Source organism: Macaca thibetana, chromosome 3, assembly GCF_024542745.1.
Source record: "Macaca thibetana thibetana isolate TM-01 chromosome 3, ASM2454274v1, whole genome shotgun sequence".
NCBI lineage: Eukaryota > Metazoa > Chordata > Mammalia > Primates > Cercopithecidae > Macaca > Macaca thibetana.
The window spans coordinates 90,156,127-90,168,789 of record NC_065580.1 but is presented as its reverse complement, the minus strand read 5'-3'; the positions used below and the strand labels follow the sequence as shown (position 1 = coordinate 90,168,789).

Sequence of the window (12,663 nt, the reverse complement as noted above, 5' to 3'; positions counted from 1 at the left end):
AATGATCCAAACATAAATGCTTCCCTTCATTATATCAATGTAAATATTATAGCAAAATCCCCAAACCTCTGGAACTATAGTTTTAACAAAAATTGATGTAATATCGTGATCCTATAGTAAAATATTTCTTCCCATTTCTTTCTACAGAGTCCCATAACATTGCCTTGGAATTTGTTCTTAGAATTCTTCACTGTTTGAAGTTCATTAGAAAAGATGCCATCACAAGAAATGCTATTTTTTTTTCAAAGTTGACCTTAAAATTAGTTCATTCTTCATAGTGGCATATAAAAGTGGTCATCATAGAAGATGGGGCATATTTAGACTTTATGGTGTGCTCCTTGGAAGAGGTCTTTGCCCTAGACAGACACATTTATTTAGTCTTGGATGAGAGAACCAGTTTGAGGTGTTACTTTTAACACTAGGATTAGAGAATTGGTAGCTATCCAAAACGAAGGAAAAGGTTAAATCTACTAAAACCAAAACAATTTTTATAGGAGGATTTCCTTATTTAAAAGTGTTTCTCAGGTCCACGTTTACTTTCCAGTGTTGGAGATTAGAGAAAATATAAAATTATCTTAGTCACAGCTTGACTGGGTAAGCAGTCAGGTTGACACATAAGGGAACCCCAGATAGCTGCCAAACATTGTTTCTGGGGTATTTGTGAGGGTGTTTCTGGAAGGCACTAGCATGTGAATCTGTAGATGGAGTAAAGAAGGTCAGCCTCCCTGACATGGGTGGGCATCATCCAACCCATTGAGGTCTGAATAGAACAAAAAGGTGTAAGAAGGAAAAATCTGCTCTCTACTTGAGCTGAGATATCCATTTTCTTCTGTTCTTGACAATAGGCATTCCTGGTTCTTGGGCCTTTGGACATGGACCTGGACTTATGCCGTTGGCTGCCCTGAATCTCAGGATTTTGGGTTTGGACTGAAACGATAGCACTGGCTTACTGGACCTCCAGTTTGTAGACAGTAGATAGTCTCCTCAGGCTCCATAATCAGACAAGCCAGTTCCTCATATTGTAGCTTACTCTTTTTATCTAGTCTGTCTATCTATCTATCTATCTATCTGGCTGGCTGGCTATCTATCTATCTATCTATCTATCTATCTATCTATCTATCTATCTATCTATCTATCTATCTATCTATCTATCTATCTATGTATCTATCTATCTATCTTATTGCTTCTGTTTCTCTGGAGAATCCTGAGTAATACAATGGTGATTAATAACTTCATTTTTGCTTTCAAAAATAACTCATCATAGCTCATTAGAAACTTGAGATTATATATAAATTAATGGCACACATATTTTGAGATTTAGACTTCTATCATATACCTTTCACAAATAATATATTATTCAATTTAAAGGCCCTCACTGTTTGCATGATAAAAGGAATGGAAGGATAGAAGCAATAAGCTACTACATGGTATGCAAGAGAACAGAGTATATTGGATATACAATAGTAGGAAAGTGTAAACAGTGTCATAAAAACAGAGTATGAAAATACAAATATAAATAATGTTTTATAGGAGCTTTTTTATGAAGAATAACAGTGATACATTAATTTGTATAAATCAGGTTATTACATAATATTACTGTATATATGTAATAATTTTAGCCTTCTATTATTTAGTGTTCTGTCACATTTAGCTAATTTACTATTTTTCATCTTAACACAACTTTTACTTTAACATAATCCTTATTAAGCATAAAATAACAATTTATTATGTTATCAATATAACTTATTATCTACTATGAATCAGACACTAGAGCAAATACTAAACATTGTTAAAACTCAATAATGTCTTGTAGCTGTTTATAGTTTCATGACATGACATAGATTTGCAAACAAGTACAAAATTATAACCAAGATTATATGATATGTGTTGTAAGAGCAATATATATTATTATAGTACAGAAGATTTAAAAAATTACTTTCTTTGAACATTAAAATTCAGGAACAAAGAAACATGTAAAAATACTCTATAGTTAGAAAAACCCAGGAAGCCTGTTTCTAAATTTAAAGTATGCCATGAAAGAGGGGATTATTTTCTGAAATTTGCACATAAGAACAAACTACAGTCACACGTAGCTGAAAAATGTTACTTAATGTTAATCTAGTTTGATAAAGATTTATATTCCCGTATGAAACCAGATGGTAAAGATTATATATTTTGATATAAAATGGGTAAATACGGCATGATGGAAAGAACACATTACAGAGAGAACTTTGATCTACGGAGGTGCTAGAAACAATTAAAGATATGAAAGCAGCAAGTATCACCAGTCCCAGATGGAGTCCCTGTGAATTCGACTAAGTGTTCCAAGACTGTTTGACAATTTCTCTCACAGATGTTTTTAATCTTGGATTGAGGGCTCAAGTGTTACCTGGATCCATGTAAAGGCTACTTTGGGAGTAATGGCAAGAAGGGTATCCAGGATCTTGACACTGGTTCTTCGTTTTGAATGGTCTTTCTGATGCCAGTTTTATCAGCCAACTTCCAATCCTTGGTGATGTCTCTATGTGATGCACAAGAAAGGATGTGGGTCATCTGAGATCATTTGAAGGATATGATAGGAAGGAAACCAAACATGAGTATACATTTCCTAAAAGTATCCAACAGTAATATTTTACAGTAAAATGAGCTAATTAAAAGAAATGCAGATTATTAGACTCTTCCAGTAAGAGCAGACTTGGAGATATGTCACCCATCTAAACGGCGAAACAGAAGAAGATATCTTATCCTGACATGGCCCAAATATTCTGGACATCTTCAGATTCAGTACAGAGGCTAAAGGAAAATTACTATCAGAAAAAAGAAAAATGTTAGCATGACACCCAATTATAAGTTGTCTGTTGTAGCCTGAAGTTTAGATGCAACCTAAAAGTTCAAGAAGAAAAGACAGTTTTAAGTTCAATAATATCTGCTTATTAGAGAACAAACAAGGAATTAACAGTCATTTATTGACTTACTATTGGGTAATTTGAAAAGAAGAATTTCTGAAGAAATGAGGAATAATCAGTAAACTTTTCATTCATATTACTGGATTTTTCTGTTAGTATCTTCCAATCTCACTTGGTAAGAGTCAAATATATACTCAGGGAAATGCAAATAAGCAAAAGGATTTTTTCATGGGCATGGATACTGCTGATTGAATTACAAGGCAAATGTAAAATTTAAATGACAAACTTTATAGCTGTACAATTGCCTTACTTTACTTTTGATAGGCAATAACAGAGTCACTAAATGAACTATAATAATAAAAATTGATCATTTGTCAAAAATCTTTCTCTCTCCTTCCTTCCCCATCTCTGTCTCTCTTCCTTTTTACTTTTTTTTTGCTCTCACTCTCTTTTTTTATTCCAGACACTTTCATTTAGAGTCCCAGAGAAATAAATATTTCAGAGAGGAATTCCATGCTTTCTTTGGAAGAAAAATTCCCCAAGAGTTCAATAATGCTCTATAGAAACAGTTAGTGGTGGGAGGCCTTCCCTACTAAATTTAAAACAATATTATCAGCATGTCAATTAAAACCCTTGTGGGATTGGGTGTGGTGTTAGAAGCAACTCTAGGTCACTACAGAACACAGAGAAAATGTTCAAAACAAACCTCTAAATTAAGTTGGGTCTTTTCCTTCTATTTTAATAGAAGGATGGCTCATTCTTATATTCATTCTGTTATTGATATAACCTTAATATTTTGGCAACATGTCTCAGAAAGACTGACCACATCCCCACCTTTTATTCCATGAAAGACAGGGAAATGCTGATCTTGGTAATTTCCTGAGGAGACAGAGAGAAGGTTCGTGAACCTTAGCATTATTATAGTGCTGAAAGCAGGACTGTTCCAAGAAATTTGGACAGTGGGAGAGCACAATTATTTTCATCTTAAAACTCTATTGTCTAAATTTCTCTATGACTGACCACCAAGAATAATAGTGTTATAGCATAAATGGGCAACATAGATTTATGAAACAGTATTATGACATGTATAGCAAAACATTTGGTATATAAAGAAAAAGCAAAAAAAAAATGTTTGTTTGTATTTCTAAAATTTCCACATTTTTCTATTTCTAAAATTTGGATGTACTTTTTATAATTGATGTATATGTTTGTAGTGAGACTTTTAAAAAAGCTGCTAGTAAAACAATGACACTTTTTCCAGATATCCAAGTATATTGTTTGTTATAAAATGGTACTATTTAATTTCCTAATTTGGATTTTTCTTTTACTACATATAATATCTAAAACAAAAGACTATATGAAAATCAAGTACATTGTAGATATCACATGACAAGATTTGGAGAACCCTTGCTTACACACATGTAACATTTGCAAATTCAAATATAAAGAAATATGCCATTTTCTTCAAATACAGCTACTACGTAAAACTTCCGATTATGAAAGCAGGTCGTGAGCCAGTGAGAAGCTAGGTTCTCATGCGCAGCATTTTGTACTATATATGGGCTAAGTGAAAGGTGGTGGATCACTTCAATGTATGTTGTGCTGTTTCAACCCAAATGTTTCCCTTGTACATTGATATAAAATAATTGAAATAAAGTTAAATATTTAAGTTAGGAAAAGGTAGTCACTTAAGGGGAAAAGGAATGCTGTATCTTACTTCATATGTGTTGAAGGTCATCATTATGTATGGCAACTCCCAATGTTTATGATTTCTTCTCTGAGAATGTCATATATACTTAGTGATTGATAGGTAAGTCAATACTGCTTGAAGTTTAAATTGTCTTCCAGTCTGGAAGAGAATATATGACACTAGTTAGTGTTCTTAGAAAATGTGGAACATACCATTGGATATTTTTTGCATAGTTAAAAAACCTATTCAAGTTCAAGACAATACTACTGGGAATGAGAAATGCCATGAATATAATTGATTAAAAATAGATGACTCACATACCCAATCATCTTAAATACATGTAGAAACAGGTATTTGTTTTAAAGTGAGTCACTTCACTGAAGATGCCAACCTCTCCCTCTTAGATTAGGGCTTTCTAAACCATTTTGCAAAAAGATGTCACTTGGGGGCAAAACGGAGAGTGGTGGGAGAGAACAATTTTGAAGGACATATAAAATGCTTCTAGTTGGCCACCCTGGTTAAAATTTCTGTAACTATTTCTTTAATGAAATTATGTATATATAAGCACATCACATAGGCACATACACAAACAAAAGCCTCAATTTAAAAAGATTTGAGAAGTCTGTATTTCCTGCGCCCACTGTAATTCTTAGACATCATTGCTGACCTAATATCTGTATCTTCTCCCTCTACCAAAAGCCCAGGTTGAGGCATAGTTCAGGTCTCTAAGCTATTCAGTGGAGATACAAGTCCCTTGTTTGCCAAATTTAAAGGCACTTAATGAAAAGCTTCTGATTACATGTCAGCACTCATTTTCCAAGGTTGAACTACAAATATTTAGCTAGTTAAGAACTAGTCACCAAATATGTACCATAGCTAGTTGTTTGACTTCTACAAAGATAAAATCCTGAAAATACAAGCACACCTGACAGATACTGGGAATGAGTGGTTCCAGATCACCATAATAAAGCAAATATTACAATAAAGCAAGTCACACAAAATTTGTTTCCCAATGCATTTAAAAGTTACATTTACACTATCTTGTACTCTTCAACTGTGCAATAGCATTATGTCTAAAAAAGTAATGTACATTTCTTAATTTTAAAATATTCTATTACTTAAAAAATGCTAATGATCATCTGAGCCTTCAGTGAGTTGTAAACTTTTTGCTGGTAGAGAATCTTGCCTTGATGTTGATGGCTTCTTCCCAATCAGGGTTGCTGAATGATGGGAGTCTAAGGTAATTTCTTAAAATAAGAGAACAATAAATTTTGCTGCATTGATTAACTCTTCTTTTCACAAAACTTTTTTTTTATAGTATACAATGCTGTTTGATAGCATTTGACCCACATTAGAGCTTCAAAATTGGAGTCAATACTCTCAAATCCTGCTGCTGCTTTATCAACTAAGTTTATGTAATATTCTAAATCCTTTGTTGTCATTTCAACAGTGTCCACAGCATCTTAACCAGGAATTTCATCTCAAGAAACCATTTTCCTTAATTTCCATTCAAGTTTTATCATGAGATTGCAGCAAATAAGTCACACCTTCAAGATTTATTTCTAATTCTTGTTCTTTTAGCTATTTCTACCACATCTGCATTGATTTCCTCCACTGAAGTCTTGAACTCCTCAAGTTATCCATGAGGGCTGGAATCAACTTCTTCCAAATTCCTATTAATGTTGATATTTTTGCCTCCTCCCATTAATCATGAATATTCTTTTTTTGGTTATATATATATTTTTTATTATACTTTAAGTTCTAGGGTGCATGTGCACAACGTGCAGATTTGTTACATATGTATATGTGTGCCATGTTGGTGGGCTGCACTGATTAACTCATCATTTACATTAGGAATATCTCCTAATGCTATCCCTCCCCCAATCCCCTCCCCACAATAGGACCCGGTGTGTGATGCTCCCCTTCCTGTGTCCAAGTGATCTCATTGTTCAATTCCTACCTATGAGTGAGAATATGCGGTATTTGGTTTTCTGTTCCTGCGAGAGTTTGCTGAGAATGATGGTTTCCAGCTGCATCCATGTCCCTACAAAGGACATGAACTCATCTTTTTTTATGGCTGCATAGTACTCCATGGTGTATATGTGCCACATTTTCTTAAACCAATGTGTCACTGATGGACATTTGGGTTGATTCCAAGTCTTTGCTATTGTGAATAGTGCCGCAATAAACATACGTGTGCATGTGTCTTTATAGCAGCATGACTTATAATCCTTTGGGTATATCCCCAGTAATGGGATGGCTGCGTCAAATGGTATTTCTAGTTCTAGATCCTTGAGGAATCACCACACTGTTTTCCACAATGGTTGGACTAGTTTACAGTCCCACCAACAGTGTAAAAGTGTTCCTATTTCTCCACATCCTCTCCAGCACTTGTTGTTTTCTGATTTTTTACTGATTGTCATTCTAACTGGTGAGAGATAGTATCTCATTGTGGTTTTGATTTGCATTTCTCTGATGGCGAGTGATGATGAGCATTTTTTCATGGGTCTGTTGGCTGTATGAATGTCTTCTTTTGAGAAATATCTGTTCATATCTTTTGCTCACTTTTTGATGGGGTTGTTTTTTTCTTGTAAATTTGATTGAGTTCTTTATAGGTTCTGGATATTAGCCCTTTGTCAGATGAGTAGATTGCAAAAATTTTCTCCCATTCTGTAGGTTGCCTGCTCACTCTGATGGTAGTTTCTTTTGCTGTGCAGAAGCTCTTTAGTTTAATGAGATCCCATTTGTCAATTTTGGCTTTTGTTGTCGGTGCTTTTGGTGTTTTAGACATGAAGTCTTTGCCCATGCCTGTGTCCTAAATGGTATTGCCTAGGTTTTCTACTAGGTTTCAGGTCTAACATTTAAGTCTCTAGTCCATCTTGAATTAATTTTCATATAAGGAGTAAGGAAAGGATCCAGTTTCAGCTTTCTACTTATGGCTAGCCAATTTTCCCAGCACCATTTATTAAATAGGGAATCCTTTCCCCATTTCTTGTTTCTCTCAGGTTTGTCAAAGATCAGATGGTGTAGATGTGTGGTATTTTTTCTGAGGGCTCTGTTCTGTTCCATTGGTCTATATCTCTGTTTTGGTACCAGTACCATGCTGTTTTGGTTACTGTAGCCTTGTAGTATAGTTTGAAGTCAGGTAGTGTGATGCCACCAGCTTTGTTCTTTTGGCTTAGGATTGTCTTGGTAATGTGGGCTCTTTTTTGGTTCCATATGAACTTTAAAGCAGTTTTTTCCAATTCTGTGAAGAAAGTCATTGGTAGCTTAATGGGGATGGCATTGAATCTATAAATTACCTTGGGCGGTATGGCCATTTTCACGATATTGATTCTTCCTATCCATGAGTATGGTATGTTCTTCCATTTGTTTGTGTCCTCTTTTATTTTACTGAGCAGTGGTTTGTAGTTCTCCTTGGAGAGGTCATTTACATCCCTTGTAAGTTGGATTCCTCGGTATTTTATTCTCTTTGAAGCTATTGTGAATGGGAGTTCATTCATGATTTGGCTCTCTGTCTGTTATTGGTGTATAAGAATGCTTGTGATTTTTGCACCTTGATTTTGTATCCTGAGACTTTGCTGAAGTTGCTTATCAGCTTAAGGAGATTTTGGGCTGAGATGATGGGGTTTTATACAATCATGTCATCTGCAAACAGGGACAATTTGACTTCTTCTTTTCCTAACTGAATACCCTTTCTTTCTCTTGCCTGATTGCCCTAGCCAGAACTTCCAACACTATGTTGAATAGGAGTGGTGAGACAGGGCATCCCTGTCTTGTGCTAGTTTTCAAAGGGAATGCTTCCAGCTTTTGCCCATTCAGTATGATATTGGCTGTGGGTTTGTCATAAATAGCTCTTATTATTTTGAGATACATTCAATCAATACCGAATTTATTTAGAGTTTTTAGCACGAAGGGCTGTTGAATTTTGTCAAAGGTCTTTTCTGCGTCACTTGAGATAATCATGTGGTTTTGTCTTTGCTTCTGTTTATATGCTGGATTATGTTTATTGATTTGTGTATGTTGAACCATCCTTGCATCCCAGGGATGAAGCCCACTTGATCATGGTGGATAAGCTTTTTGATGTGCTGCTGGATTCGGTTTGCCAGTATTTTATTGAGGATTTTTGCATCGAAGTTCATCAGGGATATTGATCTAAAATTCTCTTTTTTGTTGTATCTCTGTCAGTCTTTGGTATGAGGATGATGTTGGCCTCGTGAAATGAGTTAGGAAGGATTCCCTCTTTTTCTATTGATTGGAATAGTTTCAGAGGGAATGGTACCAACTCCTCCTTGTACTTCTGGTAGAATTTGGCTGTGAATCCGTCTAGTCCTGGACTTTCTTTGGTTGATAGGCTAATAATTATTGCCTTAATTTCAGAGCCTGCTATTGGTCTATTCAGGGATTCAGCTTCTTCCTGGTTTAGTCTTGGGAGAGTGTGTCCAGGAAATTATCCATTTCTTCTAGGTTTTCTAGTTTATTTGCGTAGAGGTGTTTATAGTATTCTCTGATAGTAGTTTGTATTTCTGTGGGGTCAGTGGTGATATCCCCTTTATCATTTTTTATTGCGTCTATTGGATTCTTCTCTCTTTTCTTCATTAGTCTTGCTAGCGGTCTATCAATTTTGTTGATCTTTTTCAAAAAACCAGCTCCTGGATTCATTGATTTTTTGGAGGGTTTTTTTGTGTCTCTATCTCCTTCAGTTCTGCTCTGATCTTAGTTATTTCTTATCTTCTGCTAGCTTTTGAATGTGTTTGCTCTTGCTTCTCTAGTTCTTTTAATTGTGATGTTAGGGTGTCAATTTTAGATCTTTCCTGCTTTCTCTTGTGGGCATTTAGTGCTATAAATTTCCCTCTACACACTGCTTTAGATGTGTCCCAGAGATTCTGGTATGTTGTCTTAATGGTACCTAGAATGGTAAATCCTTTCTAGAATGTTTTTAATTTACTAGACCCAGATCCATCAAAGGAATGATTATGGCAGGTACAGACTTACAAAATGTATCTGTGAAATTAATTAGGCTTGGAAGTCAAAATTACTCCTTGATCTATGGTTTGTTAAATGGATGTTGTGTTGGCAAGCATGAAAACATTAATCTCCATGTACATCTTCATCAGAGCTCTTGAGTGACTAGACACAGTGTCAATAAACAGTAACATTTTAAAAGAAATCTTTTTCTTTTTCTTTTTCTGAGTAGTAAGTCTCAACAGTGGGCTTTAAATATTCAGTAAATAATGTTATAACCAAATATGTTTTTATCTAGGCTTTATTGTTTATTTACAGATCACAGGCACAGTAGATTTAGCATAATTCTTAAGGATTCTAGGATTTGAAGAATGACAAATGAATATTGACTTTAACTTAATTCACCAGTTGCATTAGCTCCTAACAAGAGAGTCAGCCTGTTATCTGAAGGTTTGAAGCCAGGCATTTACTTCTCTTCTCTAACTATGAAAATCATAGATGGTATCTTCTTCAAGTAGAAGGCTATTTTACCTACATTGAAACTCTGTTTATTCTACCTTCATCAATTATTTTAGCTAGATCTTCTTGGATAACTTGCTATAGCTTCTCCATTAGCACTTGTTGCTTCACCTTGTACTTTGGTTTTGGAAACAACTTCTTCCCTTAAACCTCAAGAACCAACCTCAGCTAGCTTCAGGCTTTTCTTCTACAGCTTCCCGTACCTCTCTCAGCCTTTATTAAATCAAAGAGAGGTTGGGTCTTTCTCTGGATTAGGTTTTGGCATAAAGGGATGTTGTGGCTCGTTTGATCTTCTATTCAGGCCACTAAAACTTTCTCCATATCAGCTGCTTCTCCAAAACAGCAGTAAGTCTGCTTTTCTTTCTTATAGATTAACACTCTTTTCTTCAAGAACTTTTCCTTTGCATTTACAACTTGGCTGTATGGTGGAAGAGGCTTAGTTTTTGGCCTGTCTCAGGTTTTGACATGCCTTCCTCGCTAAGTTTAATTATTTCTACATTTTCACTGAAAGTAATGAGAGATGTACAGTTATTCCTTTTATTTGAACACTTAGAAGCCATTGTAGTTTTATTATTTGGCTTAATTTCAGTGTTGTCATGTTTCAGGGAATAGGAAGGCGTGAGGAAAGAGTTAGAGAGATGGTGAAATGACTGGGTAGTGGAACAGTCAGAACACACACCAAAATTATCTATTAAAGTTTGCTGTCTTACGTGGGTACAGTTCATGGTTCCCCAAAATATTTCTACTGGTAACATCAAAGACCCTGATCAGAGATCACCGTAACATATACAAAATGAAAAGTTTGAAATACTGCGAGAATTTCCAAGATGTAAAACAGAGTCACAAAGTGAGCACATGCTTTTGGAACAATGATGTATGCAAACTGTCCAGGCCTCAATCAAAAAAGTGTACCAGGCTCTTAACACTTTTTCTAAGACCTGACAGAAGTGACAAATCAGTATGCCATGTCTAAATTATCTTCTCAGAATTTCACACAGACCAAGTGGAAACCTTTCAACATTGTACTTCAGAAAATTGAAACCAGCTTGATAAATTTGTTTATTTTCCTTCAAGAGTGCCCTGGTTTTCGTAACACAGACAGTTTGTAAGTGTCCTAATGAATGGTAACTACCCATCTGATTCTCAATCTTCATACTCACTCTGCCAAGAAATTTGTTTTGTGACTCTTCAACATTTGCTTTTCTACCACCTGAAGCAAGCCATGGGACCTGATTTAAAGTTCGTTCATGCCATTGTTTTTTCCAAATTCACTTGCTTTCATAACTGAAAATGACCTCAAAGAATGATTAATACCTTGTGGGAGTCCATGACATAAATCCGATCCAGTGTGCCTGATGCAAGCTCTCTCAGAAGGAATGTTACAGCTATATTGCCGTGGAAACCTGGTGACACTGTGCAGAACACCAGAAATAAAATCTTCAAAAGGCATAATACTTAACTTGGACTCAAATTTATGTTTACTTGACTTGTTACCAACAAAATGCAGCGAACTGTTTTCCCTAGAAATTGCATAATGTGTTGTAAAACTACCAAGAAGAATAATAGAACAATGAATGATAGGTCATTTTTATTTCTTGGGTCTCTTTATGTTTTTCCCTATCTTAGGGAAAGGTAGTATATTAAGGGTAATGAACGATGGAGGAAAGTAGGTATCAAAAATCTCTTAAGCGTGTGTCTACACAAGGTCCTGGACCAAAATTTGTACGTTTTGTTCAAAACATTTGTAAGGGCAATCTTTAATATAGTTGAAAGAATTATTTTATAGGAACCTTGTATATATAAATCAACTAATATTAAATCAATTCAGTACTTCTGTCTGACAGATTAAATAATGAATTAGGAAATATTCATGGTTATGGTGACACAGGGAGCTTATCATAGTGGTTAAGAAAGTGAGTTCTGGAGTTTAGTCATAGAGATCAAAACCCTGAGTGGCCATGGGAAAGTTAATCTCCTATGCCTCAGTTTCTTCAATTGTAAAATGAAGATAATAATAGTAGCTACCTAATAGGGTTATAATAAAAATTAAATGACTTATTTTTTTTAAAGGGCTTAGAAGATTTGCTAGCAAATGCTCAATAAGAATTATTTTAGATTCATATAAATGATTGTATCAATATAAAATATTAACTGAATGTAAATGTAGTCATGTGGTGCTGACTTTACATAGCTAATTTCACAGTTGACTGTTCAAAAACACAATCTTACTAATGTGACATGGTATATGCATATACAGGATTAAACTTACAGCCAATGAAGCTGCAAGAAACATAATAGGGTTTACATTATGCTCTTTGAGAAAAGGTTTTAGTTATAATCTAATATGATTTTCAAGGAAAGGAAACCAAGGTCTACAGAAATTAACTGCTTTCCCAAAGGAACATAAATTAGTAGAAAACTGAGCCTTGAATGAAGATCTGCTGATTTTCTGTACATATAGAAAATTTGCAGACAATTTACATTTTCGGGACAGTGTGTTTTAGACATTGTATTATAAAAAGATAATTGTATGTTAACATAGAACAAATTCTATAATTTGGTCTTTGGATTCTTATCAAATAC

The 12,663-nt window shown here is 34.8% G+C and overlaps 1 long non-coding RNA gene across 1 annotated transcript; it reads right to left on the bottom strand.

Annotated features, from left to right (window-relative positions):
* Nucleotides 1–2,200: 2,200 nt before the first annotated feature.
* On the bottom strand, nucleotides 2,201–11,622 carry LOC126951348 (uncharacterized). Its single transcript, XR_007724442.1, has 3 exons — nucleotides 11,395–11,622; nucleotides 4,624–4,755; nucleotides 2,201–2,553 (listed from the first exon to the last, which is right to left on the bottom strand). It is a non-coding gene; the product is annotated as an uncharacterized LOC126951348 (long non-coding RNA).
* Between the last annotated feature and the right edge of the window lie 1,041 nt (nucleotides 11,623–12,663).